The sequence below is a fragment of the Cebus imitator genome, unplaced genomic scaffold (genome assembly GCF_001604975.1).
Source record: "Cebus imitator isolate Cc_AM_T3 unplaced genomic scaffold, Cebus_imitator-1.0 Scaffold42, whole genome shotgun sequence".
NCBI classification, from domain to species: domain Eukaryota; kingdom Metazoa; phylum Chordata; class Mammalia; order Primates; family Cebidae; genus Cebus; species Cebus imitator.
The window spans coordinates 2,846,267-2,862,463 of NW_016107357.1; the positions used below are offsets into that span (position 1 = coordinate 2,846,267).

The 16,197-nt window shown below is 36.1% G+C and overlaps 1 long non-coding RNA gene across 1 annotated transcript; it reads right to left on the minus strand.

Annotated features, from left to right (window-relative positions):
• Positions 1-12,567: 12,567 nt before the first annotated feature.
• LOC119470846 lies at positions 12,568-15,395 on the minus strand. The gene is made up of 3 exons (XR_005199817.1): positions 15,362-15,395; positions 14,066-14,134; positions 12,568-12,946 (listed from the first exon to the last, which is right to left on the minus strand). It is a non-coding gene; the product is annotated as an uncharacterized LOC119470846 (long non-coding RNA).
• Between the last annotated feature and the right edge of the window lie 802 nt (positions 15,396-16,197).

The window sequence follows — 16,197 nt, forward strand, 5'->3', positions numbered from 1 at the left end:
TTCATCTCTTCTGAATCCATGGCAAGAAAACGCAGGGGGTCAACATGCTGAACAGAGTTTAAAAGGGGGAAAAATGATCGTGAGGGCCTTCAAGCACGCATACCTCCCCAGTTCTAGCTGTCTTTGGGTTTTACGAGGCATTTGCTCAAAGCCCTGCTGTTCAGGCAAGGGGAACAGCGCGTGGTTTTCTTGGTAGCCAGCAGTTCTGCCTCTCATTGGGGCATGCCTCCAGTGGCAGATTCATTAGGTCCCACTGATCCTAGGTTTAACACAAATCCAGCACTTGAAAAGCAGCCCCTCCTCCTGCACTCGTAGATCCTTGGTTATGTGATGCTGGCTGGAAAGCAGGTGCTGAGAATTGTCAGGGGAAGTAAATACCCTATCAAATGCCCATACATCACCCTGAAGGCCGAGGATACAGTGTATGCTTTCTTGTCAGACATGACTAACAGATCCTCAATCTCGACTTGGCCAATGTGAAACCAGCCGAGGTAACTATGAGGACGGTTCATTCTCTCTTCAGAAGTCCAGAGTAAACCAGTTTCTCCACTTATCTGATGGCTCCTGGCTAAAAATATTCGAAAGATCACTTGGAGTCAAGAAGCTCATAATTTGACCCCATAAGGAAAAAATGATATTCTTCTTGCAGACTTTTTGGCCCTTTCTGACTTCATCAGCATGCCAAAACTTTCACTTAATTCAGTCAAAAAAACAGTCAGACCAGTCACTTTCAGGCAAATAAAAGTAAATACCTCTTCAATTGGTGAGTGGCGAATTACTTCCAAGATATTGTATGGGATAAAAATATCAAATGCTCCAAGAAAGCATTAGATAAATCTATTGTTAATCAACCTCATATAGTTTATCATGAGAAAGCTAGAAAATCCTAAAAATATCTATAATCAGATGAACACTGAAAAGGACAATTAACCCATTTTTAAACAAAATGGTTCAAAGAGCCAGAATGCAAAGCTAAATGTGACTTCCTTGATGTTTTTTAATTTGATATAATGTGGGCAAATATGAATAAATAAAAAAATCAGCTGAGTATTCTTTCTGTCAAGTTGATGCAAACTTGTTTTATCACTCACAGGAAATATTTGAGATGACTGCACTGTATACCAGTTTGTCCTCACCATTTGACACATCTGTGACATTTCTTCCTCCAGAAAGGCAGTAAACAGTAAGCGGACTAAGGCAAGAACTTTTTTCCCACAGTGTCTTGAGTCTGGGCCTGTTTATCTTTCTATAACAACGGAAACAGATGTATTTTTGCGCTTGCAACTTTCCAGGTGTATCACTCTAAAATGCTGTCTGCTGTTCAGAGATGTTGCTAGTATTTAGAGCAGAGAAGGCTTTGCCAAGTTAATTATTTGACTCAAGACATCGCAATTTCTGCAGAGTCTGCTTGCTGTGGTAGACATCTCTACCACTCCTTGGTGGACCCCAAGGAGTTAACTTGGGGTTCTGTTGAAGTATGTTGTGATCACAGACTCTCAGCAAATTGGACCTCTACCAGAATTTAGGGCTCCTGGCAGCAATGACTGATGGCAGTGAAGAAGACCTGAGGCTCAGAGTTAGTGATGGATAAAATTCCTTAAATCCCGTTGTCGCCTTTGGTCGGAATTGATCCCGAGGCCATGTACAAGCTTCAGTGTCAGGTTAAGACTACAGAACCCTGGTCATGGAAAAAAACACAGCCAGAATAGCAGGCAAAACCTGATAGAGTCACACTGAAGCAGGGAACCTGTTTTGAGAGAAGCATCTTTCCTTTTCCCTAAATTATAGTATTCCTTCACTTACTGTACTTGCTTCGTCCACAAACTGAAACGTTAGCCAAAAGGTATACATTTTGTCTTTATAGCTCACAGTACCAAAATACGGAGCAGTAAAAACATTAGACAGACTTTCAATTTGAAGCTATGTAAAATGCAACACTTACCACAACAGTACAAGATAGTTTGCACATAAAACATTCAACAAGATACACTGTATTTTGGGCCATAAAACAAAGATTAGCAAATTCAAAAGAGTAGAATTTATACAAAACATGTTTTTGAATCATAAAGAAATTAAAATAGGCATCAATAACAGAAAGATATTTGAAAAAATATTCTGACACTTTGGAAATTAAAGAACACATTTATAAACAACCTATGATTCACAGAGGAGGTCTTGAGAAAATTTTAAGATACTTTAAACTGAAACGTAATTAAAATACTATGTAATAAAATTTGGAAACGTGTTGTATATGGCTAACACAATGATTATAACTTATCAACAAGAATGGAAGAACAGATTATCACCTCTGACCTATCAGACATTAAGAGAATAGTAAATGAATACTACAAATAATTCCATGCCTATAAATTCAACAATTTAGAAGAGATGAACTGATTCCTTGACAGATACAAACTACCAAAATTCACTCAAGAAAACAAAAATAACCAGAATAAAACTACCTCTATTATAGAAATTAAATTTGCAGCTAGAAACATTTACACAAAGAAAATTCCAAGCTTGAGTGATTTCACTGGCTAATTCATCAAACGTTTATGGAAGAAATAATAGCAGTTATAAACAATCTTCTGTGGAAAATAGAAAGGGAAAAAACACTCCTCAACACATTTTATGAGGCCGTCATTACCCTAAAATCAAAACCAAAAACATCACACGAAAAAAGAAAAATACAGGCTAATATCCCTCACCCTCATAAGCATACACACAAAAATCTTCAATAAAACTTTAGCAAAATAAAGTCCAGTAATATATAAAACAGTTACTATGCCATGACCAAATAGTCTTTCTTGCAAAAATACAAGACTGGTTCAAGTTTTAGGATGCCCTCGCTCAATACTCCTATTCAACATAGTATTGGAATTCTAGCTAGCTCCGCCAGGCAAGAGAAACCAAGGGTATTCGAAAACAAAGAGAGGATGTCAAATTGTCACTGTTTGCAGATGACATGATTATATATTTAGAAAACCCCACTGTCTCAGCTCAAAATCTCCTTAAGATGAGAAACAACTTCAGCAAAGTCTCAGAATACAAAATCAATGTGCAAAAATCACAAGCATTCCTATACACCAATAACAGACAAACAGAGAGCCAAATCATGAGTGAACTCCCATTCACAATTGCTACAAAGAGAATAAAATACCTTGGAATACAACTAACAAGGGATGTGAAGAAGCTCTTCAAGGAGAATTACAAACCACTGCTCAAGGAAATGAGAGGACACAAATAGATGGAAAAACATTCTATGCTCATGGTTAGGAAGAATCAATATCCTGAAAATGGCCATACTGCCCAAAGTAATTTATAGATTCAATGCTATCCCCATTAAGCTACCAATGACTTTCTTCACAGAATTGGAAAAAAAAATACCTTAAACTTCATATAGAACCAAAAGAGAGCCCGCATAACCAAGACAATCCTAAGAGAAAACAAAACAAAACAAAAAAATAACAAAGCTGGAGGCATCACACTACCTGACTTCAAACTATATTGCAAGGCTACAGTAATCAAAACAGCATGGTACTGGTACAAAAACACAGATATAGACCAAAGGAACAGAACAGAGGCCTCAGAAAGAACACCACACAACTACAACCATCTGATCTTTGACAAACCTGACAAAAACAAGCAATGGGGAAAGGATTCCCTTTTAATAAATGGTGTTGGGAAAACTGGCTAGTCATTTGCAGAACGCTGAAACTGGATCCCTTCCTTACACCTTATACAAAAATTAACTCTAGATGGATTAAAGATTTAAACATGAGGTGTAACACCATAAAAACTCTAGAAGAAAACCTAGGCAATATCATTCAGGACATAAGCATGGGCAAGGACTTCATAACTAAAACACCAAAAGCAAGGGTAACAAAAGCCAAAATAGACAAATGGGATCTAATTAAGCTTAAGAGTTTCTGCACAGCAAAAGAAACTATCAATACAGTGAACTGGCAACCAACAGAATGGGGAAAAAATTTTGCAATCTACCCATCTGTCAAAGGGCTAATATCCAGAATTTACAAAGAACTTAAACAAATTTGCGAGAAAAAACAAACAAACAACCCCATCAAAAAGTAGGCAAAGGATACGAACAGACACTTTTCTAAAGAAGACATTTATGCAGCCAACAACATATGAAAAAAAGCTCATCATCACTGGTCATTAGAGAAATGCAAATTAAAACCACATTAGGATACCACCTCACACCAGTTAGAATGGCAATCCTTAAAAAATCTGGAGACAACAGATGCTGGAGAAGATGTGGAGAAATAGGAACACTTTTACGCTGTTGGCGGGAGTGTAAATTAATTCAACCATTGTGGAAGATATTGTGGTAATTCCTAAAGGATCTAAAAATAGAACTACCATTTGACACAGCAATCCCATTGCTGGGTATAAACCCAAAGGATTATAAATTATTCTATTACAAAGACACATGTACATGTATGTTCATTGTGGCACTGTTCACAATAATAAACACTTGGAACTAACCAAAATGCCCATCAATGATAGACTGGACAGGGAAAATGTGGCACACATACACCATGGAATACTATGCAGTCATAAAAAAGGATGAGTTCATGTCCTTTGCAGGGACATGGATGAAACTGGAAACCATCATTCTCAGCAAACTGACACAACAGAAAACCAAACACCACATGTTCTCATATGTAAGTGAGTGTTGAACAATGAGAACACATGGACACAGGGAGGGGAACATCACACCTCATGGTCTGGGAGGTGAGGGATGGGGAGGAATAGCAGGGGGTCGGGGGATTGGGGAGGGCTAACATTAGGAGAAATACCTAATGTAGATGATGGGGCAGTGGATGCAGCAAGCCACCACTATGGCACATGTATACCTATATAATAAACTGCACGATCTGCACATGTACTCCAGAACTTAAAATATAATAAATAAATAAAAATAAAAACCAATCAATGTAACTCACTATATTAACAGATTAAATAAGAAAAATTATATAATCATATCTATATACATAGAGAGAGAGAGAGACAGAGAGATAAAAGGCATTTGGGAAAAAAATCAACACATTAATGATTTTTAAAGATTAGCAAACTAGGAATAAAAAAGAATGACTTTAAACTGATAAAAGGCACACACACACGAACCTTGCAGCTAACTTCAAACTTTCTGGTGAGAGTCTGATGTCTTATTTCACTGAAACTATTTCGCATCATGCAGTATGTCCTAATCAGTGTAATAATGCAGTAAAAAATACAATGTATACATATTTGAAAAAAAAGTCTCTATTCGCAGACAACATAATTGTAGATACAGAGAATTTCAAAGAATCCACAAAAAAGGTAATAAAGTAACAAATGAGTTTATCAGGGTTGCAGAAAACAAGGTCAATACACAAAAATCAGCTGATTTCTAGATACTAACAACAGTGAGAATTTGAAAAAAAATAAAAGTACTATTTACAACAGCACCCAAAAAATTATTAGGTATAAATTTATTAAAAATGTACAAGATCTAAATGCTAAAAAATACAACACACTTATTAAAATAGCAAATCATATCTAAATAAATGGAGAGCTGTAACTTGTTCATAAATTGGAAGGCTCAATATTAATATGCTTTCACTTCTCTCCCAATTAAATCTATACACTCAATGCAATCCCAGCAGACTTTTTTGTAAATATCATCAAGCTACTTCTAAAAGAAAGGTAACAGAAAGGCAAAGAAACTAGAATAGCGAAAACACATTTGAAAAAGAACAACATTGAAAGAATCTATTCCATTTTAAGACTTGATGTAAGACTTACTGCAGGCCAATATCCCTCATGCACATAGACACAAAATCTTCACCCAAAAAATTACCAAATCAAGTCCAGAAATATAAAAAGGTAACCAAGCAGTGTTTATCTCAGAAATGCAAAATGAATATCCAATTAATAATGAACAACCCAATTAATATTGAACAAAATATATAGAGAGACTTCACCAGAGAAGATAAATGGATGGAAAATGAGCATCACTAATTATTAGTGAAAGGATCCACATATTCACAGGAACTTATCAGGTTAAAATCAAGATGTCAGCTTGGCTGGACTCATATTTGAAGACTCCAAGAAAAATACCTGCTTTTACGTTCACATGGTTGTTTGTATAATACAGATCCTGATTATTAACCTCCCTGTTGGTAAACCTGAAAATCAACATATTAGTAACCTCAATGACATCCACATAATCTTCTATACCTTGTATAGTAGCATAATCAGGGTGTATTATTTCATCATATTCACAGTCCCAGGAATTTGGGTAGAAAATCTTGAGGGGACTATGTTAGAATTCTGCTTACCATATCATCTATATGTTAAAGAAAGAACTTCATGGGTACTTTAAATCTTATATAAAAATTAACTCAAAAGGGATGATAGAACTAAATATAATACATAAAATTATAAAATTTCCAGAAGCAAATATAGGAGAACAACTTTTTGACCTTGGGTTAGGCAATGCATTTTCATATTTGACACAAAAAGTATAATTCAATTTAGAAAAACAATAATTTGGGCTTTTTCAAAGTTGAAAACTTTTATGCTGTGAACACACAGTTAAGAATAAAAAGATAAGCCACAGAATGAGAGAAATACTTTCAAGTCATGTTTCTCACAAATGGTTTGTTTCTAGAATGCATAAAGAACTCTTGAAACTTAACAAGAAAACGACCCAATTAATAATGAACAAAATATATAGACAGACATCACCAGAGAAGATATATGAATGGAAAATGGGAATCACTAATCTTTAGATAAATGCAAAGTAAAACCACAACTAGATATAACTATACACCTATCTGAATGGCTAACATAAAAAAAAATTCATACCACGGAATACTGCTCACCAATAAAGGCAACAAACTATTGATCCTCACAACCACATAGATGAATCTTAAAATGCGTTCTGCTAAGTGAAAGAAGCCAGACCTAAGATGTGATATAGAAAACTCTTTATGATTCTATTAATAAAACATTCTGTGCAAGGCAAAACTCTACAGACAGATAATGAGACAGTGGTTTTCAGAGATGGGGATGTGGAGAGGGATTAATTTGAAAAATATCAGTAAAGATAACTTTTGGGTTGACGCAACTATTATAAAAGTGGACATGTAACTATGTATTTGTCAGGACCTGTAGAGCTATATAAAAAGAGCAAATTTTGCCGAATGTAAAAATTCTTTTTAAAAAACCAGGATGTTGTGGAAGGACCCAAAATGGACTACAGACTTAACAAACGAACTTAACTATATTACAAATGAATAGCATGACCCTGCTAAAGAGTGTAGGAAAGAAAAGGACTTGCCTGAATTACTTTGAAAATTAGTATTTTGATCAGATGCTGTAAGACTAAATACTAAAAGAACTGTACAATACTATATTCTGGTAAGTACATTTTCTTCTCTCAGGGGAATGAGTTAGCAATCCTGAAACTACTTTATGTTTGTACTATAAATAGGTAAGTAAATATTTGGTATATAATGAGAACTAGGATTCTGACTGTCAGAGAAAGAGGTTACAAATAAGAAAAGGCAGAAAGCTAGAATAAATACTGTAGTGTTGGACTAAAATCATATGTATCAGTAGCAATTAATGTTTTTTTAAATATAAATACAAATAGATACAGAAATGTAGATGTACATGCCTCAATTAGTGTATATATATGTATATATATTATGTATATATATGTACATGCCTCAGTGTATATATATATATATATATATATACACACACACATATATACATACATATATATACACATATGTATGTGTGTATATATATATATATATACACACACTAATTGAGGCATGTACATATATATACATATATTCAATCTTTGTGCACTGAGAGGGTCTAGAAGTAATGACACCCTTGTAGAAATGAGCATATCTATTCCTCTTGGTTTTAAACATAATTCTCCCCAACAAAAGGAACTAGAAGTCCTTGGAGAAGAGGTAGATTCCAGGGCTTGGCAGGGAAAATGCAGTGGTGAACTTTGAGCATTGCATGGTGTCAGAAAGTAAGGAAATGGTATTCAAGGAAAGAGGTATGTCAAAGGGATCCAGAAGCAAATCTAAGAGTGTCACATGACCAAGCTGGAACAATTTGAGCAACAAAATAAACAATGATAGTGTTATATTATACCCATAAAATATAATAAATATCACTAAGTCTACTTGATACGAATAAATAATGTGAGAGACAACTCTTCCTGATAAGAAACTTCAACTAATAAATATAGAAGAAATGAAAATCACCATTAGTCCTACTAACTGATGCTAAAATAATTAGAAAAAAGCTTGATGAGAAACAAGATATTTGCATAGTCACAAAGTATTTCTCAACATCTCAAAGACATTTATTAATCACAAAGGAAAAGTTAGCAACTTACAGTGGAGAAATCTATCAGAAACTGCTTTGACCATGAGATCAAAGTTAACATAATCACTAACGAGACATATTTATTTCATATGCCCTCAATATGATACACAGAGAAAGACATAATCACTTCTTCATAAGAAAACATGAGACAAACCCAAATAGAAAAAACTTTATCAAAAGACCTTGAAAATGTCTTTTATGTCTTTGGCCCTTTTGAAGAGTATGGGTCAGTAATTTTGAGAAAAGAAAATTTTTCTTCAAAATTACTGACCAATACTGTTTTCTAGAAAAGCCATAGGTTGAGGAATTGTCACAGGTTGTCAAGAGACTAGAGGAGGGGTGACAGATTATATCTTGAAACAGAAAAAAAAAAGACATTAATGGGAAAACTAGTGAAATCTAAAACAAAGTTTCTGATTTAGTTAATATGATTTTGCCAATATTAACATCTTAGTTTTGATCATTATATTATGGTTATGCAAAATATTAACTTTAGGGGAAGCTAGGTGAGAGGTATAAGAAAACTTTATATTCAAGCAACTTTTTGGTGAGTCTAAAATTATTTTAAAATAAAAAATTTAATAAATAATTAAAAGAGAATAATGGAAAATACATCAGCCACTTGTCCATAGGAATTACGGAATTCTGACTGGACAGGTCTTTGAAGATTCCCTGCTTTGGCACCTAGGTTCCTTAGTTGACACTAGTTCTGCTCCCTGGAACTCCTGATCATTGTCCTTCATCCCCAGTGACATTGCTAAGTTTTTGTTACTTCATTATCCTTCAAGGCCATATCTAAAGTAGGTGGTGGGAACTGCGTTCTCTTAGCAACCGTACAACTTTTGTATCATATTTTCTGCTTATACAATTTTGATATCCTGTATGTTGGTTAAGGCTTAAGCAATTATCTCTTTGAAAATACAATTCCCTCAACAACTTCATAGAATTAAGATACTTTGGCTCATAATCAGTCCCATGTGTTAGCAACCTAACTAAAGTTCTTTTGTGAGCATAACTCTCATTCTTGCTTCGTTTCATTATTTAACACACACCTCTTTCTTACTTTAATGGCAGCTACTTTTGGGTCTTCTGAACCAAGAGGCCTGGTTTGGACGACCACACCCTTGATCCATTCTTTGCCTACCTAGCTTGTTTCTCCCTGGGGAGTTTAATGTTTTTGTTTTGTTTTTTTATTCTTCTTCAAGGTTACAGGTAACAACTATCTTTTCTTTTTTGCTTAAGGTATAGGAGTTAGCTTTTCCTCTTATGTTTATAAAAGGGTCTAAATTTCTGGACACTATTTTTCTGAGTTTGTATCTTTTTAAAAACATTTTTCTAAAGCAGCAAGGAGCTAGAAATACACAGTAATCTAGCTACATCCAGTTGTTTCTCTTTACCCTATAGTCTTGGTGCGTGCAGGCCATATAGTTTGTTGCAGGCCACAGCTTACCAAGTGTTTCTTTATAGCATTATAAAGGTCATAAGCATTCCAGTATGTCTAGGCCACCTGCCTCCTGACCACTATGCAGATGCCATATATATTGGCTTAGTTAGGAAAAGCCCCACTTATAGCATCAATTGTTAAAAAGAAACACTTTAGACAAATTAAATTTAGCAGGTGTTTATTTGAGCAAAGAACAACTTACGAATCAGGCTGCACCCTGAAACAGGAAAAGTTCACAGACATCCACCCAGCAATGTGGGCAGACAGTATTTACAAACAGAAAGAGAAAGTGGCATACAGAACCAGTTTGACTGGCTACAGCTGGGCATTTGCCTCATGTGGACATGGTCTGATCTTTGGCAGTCTGTGATGACTGAAACTCAGCTACTGCGAAGTGGCTGGGACTCAGCTATTTATTACAATATACTTTTAGGTTAGTTTGCAGCATATTTATTTACATACTAAGTTAGGTTGCAGTTTGTTACACAGGAACTCAAAGACAAGACACACCTTTGGGCCAAATTTAATTTAATTTAATACAATGTCTGAATTAACTAAAATATAGCTAATCACACAATATAGTGGCTTAAAGACAAAAACACCTTAATGATACCTTGCCTTAAAGAATAGTTATGTTCACTTCTCTCCCACAAAACAGGCCATATATGAGGTTTGCTCTGCTCTCCATTTCTCTTTCGTATTTCTCTACCATTCCATAGCGTGATGAAAGCTGGGTGTGAGAGGGTACATGTGCAACGTGGTAAGGCTATGGCCTGGAAATGGCATATGTTATTTGTGAAGATTTAGTCCTGTGGTCACATATTGGTACAATGGAGCTTGGAAATACAGTTTTTCAATGGGTGGCCACATGCCCAGCTGCTAGTCTAATTCTGTGGAAGAAGGAGAGAATGGATTTTGGTGGACATTTAGTCTCCATCCACTCTTCTCTGGGATTATCTATCACCACACTTTCCTGGTTTTCTTTTTACCTTCTTGACCATTTTTTTTTCCAGTCTCCTTTGCTGACTCCCAACTCTACTTAACCTCTAAGTATTTTTTAGGGATCCGTGACAAAGGTACCAGTCTCTGGGTCTCTCCTCTTCTCTAGCAATACTCTTCTTTGATTATCCCAACTCATTCTATGGTTTTTAAGTAACATAAAAATGCTAAATCCTAAATTCCTTTTTCTAGCTTTATTCCTTCTACTATACTCAAGATTTGTATATACAATGGCTATCTTATAACCAACTACTGGAGAACTCAGCTTGGCAACCCAAACTTATCACAGACAAAACTGAACTCTATTTTACCCCAACAAAACTGATTCTCCCCCAGTGTTTTGTCCATCTGGATATGTGGTAGCATCATTCAGCCAGTTGTCTGAGCCAAAAAAATCCAGAAGGCATCCTTGGTTCATAAATCCTTCTCTCAATCCCCACATCCAATAGATCAGCAAAATTTTTTGCATAGTACCTGTAAAACACATCTTGAACCTGTGCATAGTAGGCTGAACAATGACTCCAAAATTTTTTTGGATCAGCAAAATTTTTTGTATAGTATCTGTAAAACACATCTTGAAACTGTGCATAGTAGGCTGAACAATGACTCCCCTCCCATGCCCCAGAAAAAAACATTTCCATGTTCTAATCTCCAGAACCTGTGAATATTACATGGCAAAGGGACCTTGTAGTTGTGATTAAGAATCTTGAGACAGGGAGATTATCCTGGATTCCCTGGGTAGGAACAATGTAATCCGTAAGGTTTCTCATAAGAGTTAGGCAGGAAAATCAGAGTTAGATCAGGGAGAGAGACAATAAAGAGAGAGACAGCAAGGTAAAGGTGATAAAGGTGGCAATGGAGGGAGACAGGAAGAACAGCTATGTGATGCAGGGCCATGGAATGATGCAGTCAAGGGATGGGGCTGACCTCTAGAAGCCAGAAAACACAAAGAAATGAATTCTCCCTTAGAGCCTCCAGAAGGAACATAAGATTGCTTAGGTTTTGATTTTATCCCAGTAAAACTGGCCTACAGAATTTGAAGATAATAAAGACATAAGCTATAGCCCACTAAGTTTGTGGTAATTTGTTACAACAGCAATAGAGCACTAATACACTTTCCATGTTTCTCTACCTCCACTGCTTCTACCATAATTGAGGGCCAGCTGAGAGCATAAACTGTCTGACACTTCAAATTGCATTTCTGCTACTTAACAGCTATGGGCAAGCCATTCAAGCTTTTTGTGCCTCAGTTATCTCATCTGTAACATGAAATTATGGTAGAGTTGTTATGAAGACTCAGTGTGCTGCCATATTTAAAGTCCTTGGAATAGTACTTGACATATTATAAGCATGTTTAAGTGTTTGCTATTATTACTGCTATAATTTATATCCTGTATCATTTCAATACTCAGCTGGTCTCCCTGCTTCCTCTCTTGCCCATATAATCTCTTATTCACAGAATATTATTCACAGTAAGAATGATATATTTAAAATATAAAATCAAGTAATCTCTTGGATTATAATCCTTCAAGGGCTTCCCACTGTAATTAAATCACATCAGAAATTCTAACCAGTGCCTACAAGGCGTGATGTAATCTAGTCAATGACTTACCACCCAACCTCATGTGAGTCAACTGTCTCTGTTGCTTACTCGCTTTTACCAACTACCGTTCGTTTGCTTCTCTAAACTCACCAACTTGTTTCTGCCTCAGGGCCTTTAAGTGGGCTGTTCCCCTGCCTGGAATGCAATGTCCCATGTCTTCGCTTGACTGACTCCTTTCAGAAATTCATTCAAAGCCTCCTGTTCAGAAAGGTTTTGTCACAGTTCAAATGAAAATAGCTGCCTGTACTATTTACTTACTTATTTCATGTATCTTCCATGAAAAGAGCCTGCTGCTATACCCTAGTGCTCAGACTACAACTTGCAAATTATAGATCATCAATAAATAGTTGTGAAATGAGTGTTATTGACATGTGTGAAGTGACCATTTGTTGAGGTGTCATACTAGTGAATCCCACGTATGTTCTGAATCAGATGAGCGCAGTTGTAAATCCTCCCTCTCAGCAGAAAGGTTCTACCTAAAGACAAAGCAATTCATCTAGTGATGATTAATGTAAGTCTGTTTTCTTACATTTTTCTGATTATTTTTCTTAACAAGTGTCTCTAGAAACACTTTCCAGAAAACCACTGAAAAAGGACTTTAGCAGTGTATGAGACCTATATTTAATCTCTAAGATGCCTTCTTTCTAAATCTTTTTTTGTTTTGGGGGGTGGGAGTTGTGTGTTTATGAGATCAGGCTTTGCTGTGTCACCCCAGCTGGAGTGCAGTGGTCCCATCACAGATCACTGCAGCCTCAACCTTCCAGGCTCAAGCAACCCTGCCATTTCAGCCTCCCGAGAGAGTGGCAGACATGCACCATCACATTCAGCTAATTTTGTAATTTTTTGTAGAGACAGGGTCTCCCTGTGTTGCCCAGGCTGATCTTGAACTCTATGCTCAAGAGATCCACCTCAACCTCTCAAAGTGCTGGGATTCTAGGCATGAGCAAATAATTTTAAGTTGTTTGGGTTAAGAATGAAAACCTGTATGTATAATACCTACATGAAGTGAGTCCTGCCTTTAGAGTACAGCAATCCAGAGACCCATTGTTGAAAGACTTGGGAACTTACTTTCTCAGAAGATGCAAAGAAAACTGAAATACAATAGCAGAAGGAAGGCAAGTCTCACACAGTACATAGAATACCTACTAGGAAGTCCCCACATAGTGTTAAGCTCGTATATGTGGCCATCAGTTTGCACAACTCTGCACCCTATTCTTCTATGTTTATTTTTTCTCTTCTCAGCATGAGGCTGTGCACAAATAGTAAACGAGGTTTTTTTTCAGTCACCATCTACCTAAAGTGTTTCCAGCATTTCTTTAAAATATGAATTATTGCATGGGCCTAAGTTGTATTTTCATATGGATGGGGTTTTCTGGGTCTTTCAACATGTATCTCATTGGTTAATTTAGAGTGTAAGTTAATTATAAAAAGAGCTGATAACCACTCTGTGGTCATTTTAAAAATGTGACAAGATGTAACACTGATGCTTAGGGTTAACAGGAGAAAACAGACAGCTGGATAGTGATTCACTCTTTTTCCCTGAAGATACCAACATGTAACCCTGGGGTGGCCTTGTTGACATTGCAAGTGCATACCTGGCATATCATCTGACAGCCCGAGAGTGCCTGCTATTACTCAGAAGAAAAGATGGTGTATCTGATAGTCTGAAAAGAACAAAGACTCCAGTTACTTCATCACTCTTGCCTGAGGGTCTGGAATTAATTGTGTTTCTTTTTACCCCATCTAATTTTACAAAATCATACTTCTCCATGGCAGTTTACTAATTTACCACCTCATCTAAGATAAGACTTTGCCAACAGTAGTAACATTTAGAAAATGCTGTCAAGCCTGCTGAATATAGTCACTCATTCCTCCAACCTCACCCCCAGCTCATAGGCACACATCTACACAGCTCACTCAGAACATAAAGCAGGCTGACCCAGCCTCAAAAGACCAAAAAAAAAAAAAAAAAGAAAGAAAGAAAGAAAAAAAATCAGCATTATCTGGTGCCTCAGAAGTTTATCTTCACAACAAGAATAACTAATTCTGTTCAGGCACTTCTTTGAATATCTGCTCCGGTGTCTGTCCAATGGGTAAAGAGAAGAGGAAGAAATAATTGGTCTGCACTTCAGAAAGGCATTTTAGTATATTTCCCTTGTACACATTTGTTGCGTGCTTATTGTATAAAGGGCACTGTATGGATTACGTGCCCTCAAATTTGATGAGCAGAGAGAAGAGCAGGGAAATTGCAAATTTTGAAATGAGCATGGAAATACCAAGCCTGAAGATTCTAAATGGGACATTTGGTGTTATGGTATTTGGGGAATAGAAAATGACTAGGGTTTTTGGATATTCAATTCAGTTGCATAGTCAATTTCACCAAATTCTACTCTCTGGCTTAAGGATAAGTAAGCAGGCTCAGTACACCAAGTACAAAAATATCTCTAAATTTCATCGTGGGAGTATGGCATATACATGGGGACTTAGAGAAGGGATGACAGGGCAAAGGTAACCAAATCTTAACAAGTGTTTCCCACTAGTCTAGTTTCTCTAGGCCATCAAGCAGTACATCCCTGATCTTTAAGCATGATATGGTATGTATGTGTGAATTGTGTGTGAGTGTGTGTGCTTGTGTAAGTGTGGGTGGAGTACAAACTACAGCAAAAGAGTGTATGTTTCCCTTCTGGCTCAGATTCCATTTGTAGATATAATTATTTGTTTAACATAGTCACACCATATTATGTTACATTCTATGATTTATTAGCAAAAGCATGCTCTTTTAAACTTCATTTTCCCAAGCAATGATAATTTCTTGACATGTTTCATTACTGGGAAATGACATAGACATCTGTTATATTCCCAGACAATAAAATATCACCCTGCTCACATACCTTCATGGAATATTGAACAAAATGAATGCTGTTCCATTTCTGTGTTTATCCTATCACATTGAAAGTGAAGACATAGCCCTCATGTTTTCTTTCCTGATAGACGAGACATTGGAAAGAATGAGTTTAGTTTACCCTTCTTTCCAACTGGCTTTACTTAGCTATTTGCAAAGCCTCCAATAGTGCTGTTAGAGTATCATTTCAATCATCCAGCTTTTCAAAAGCCATTTCCAATGTACCTTTCTTTCAAATCATCATGAAGAATAAAAATTCAAAATTTCCCCTATAAATGTGTTTCTTGTCTCAACCCCAGATTCAGTTAGTTTCAAGTAGTGATGGAAATAGCAAAGATTGGGGAGTGATCCAATGTAAGGATTACACAATTCTTCATAGAAACTGGTTGTAGACCAACTTTATGAATATGTTGTAAATATTTATCAGCCCACATACTGGATTTTTCCATGTGCATATAAAGACCATGTGAAATATACATTCTTTACCACTAACATATCAAAAAGTGTTATCTAGTGTGAGTGAGAGATTACATACTCACAGGGTGGTATATCCACACCCATAACCACACAGTTGCACACATTCATTATAGAAAGGCTTTAAAAATACTATGGACTTTCTATATAAAGCAGTTCATCATGGAGTATAATAAATTTTCTTGAGTTTCATCAAATATAAGTGTCATCAAATATAAGCAGGATTTTTTAAGGCTGTGCTTAGAGTTGAGTTGAAGTCCTAGCTCTCCTGGATAGAATCAGCAGTAAACTAAGGGAAACATTGGTAAACACCAAAAATTTTAGATAAAGAAAATCTGTGCACTTTTGACA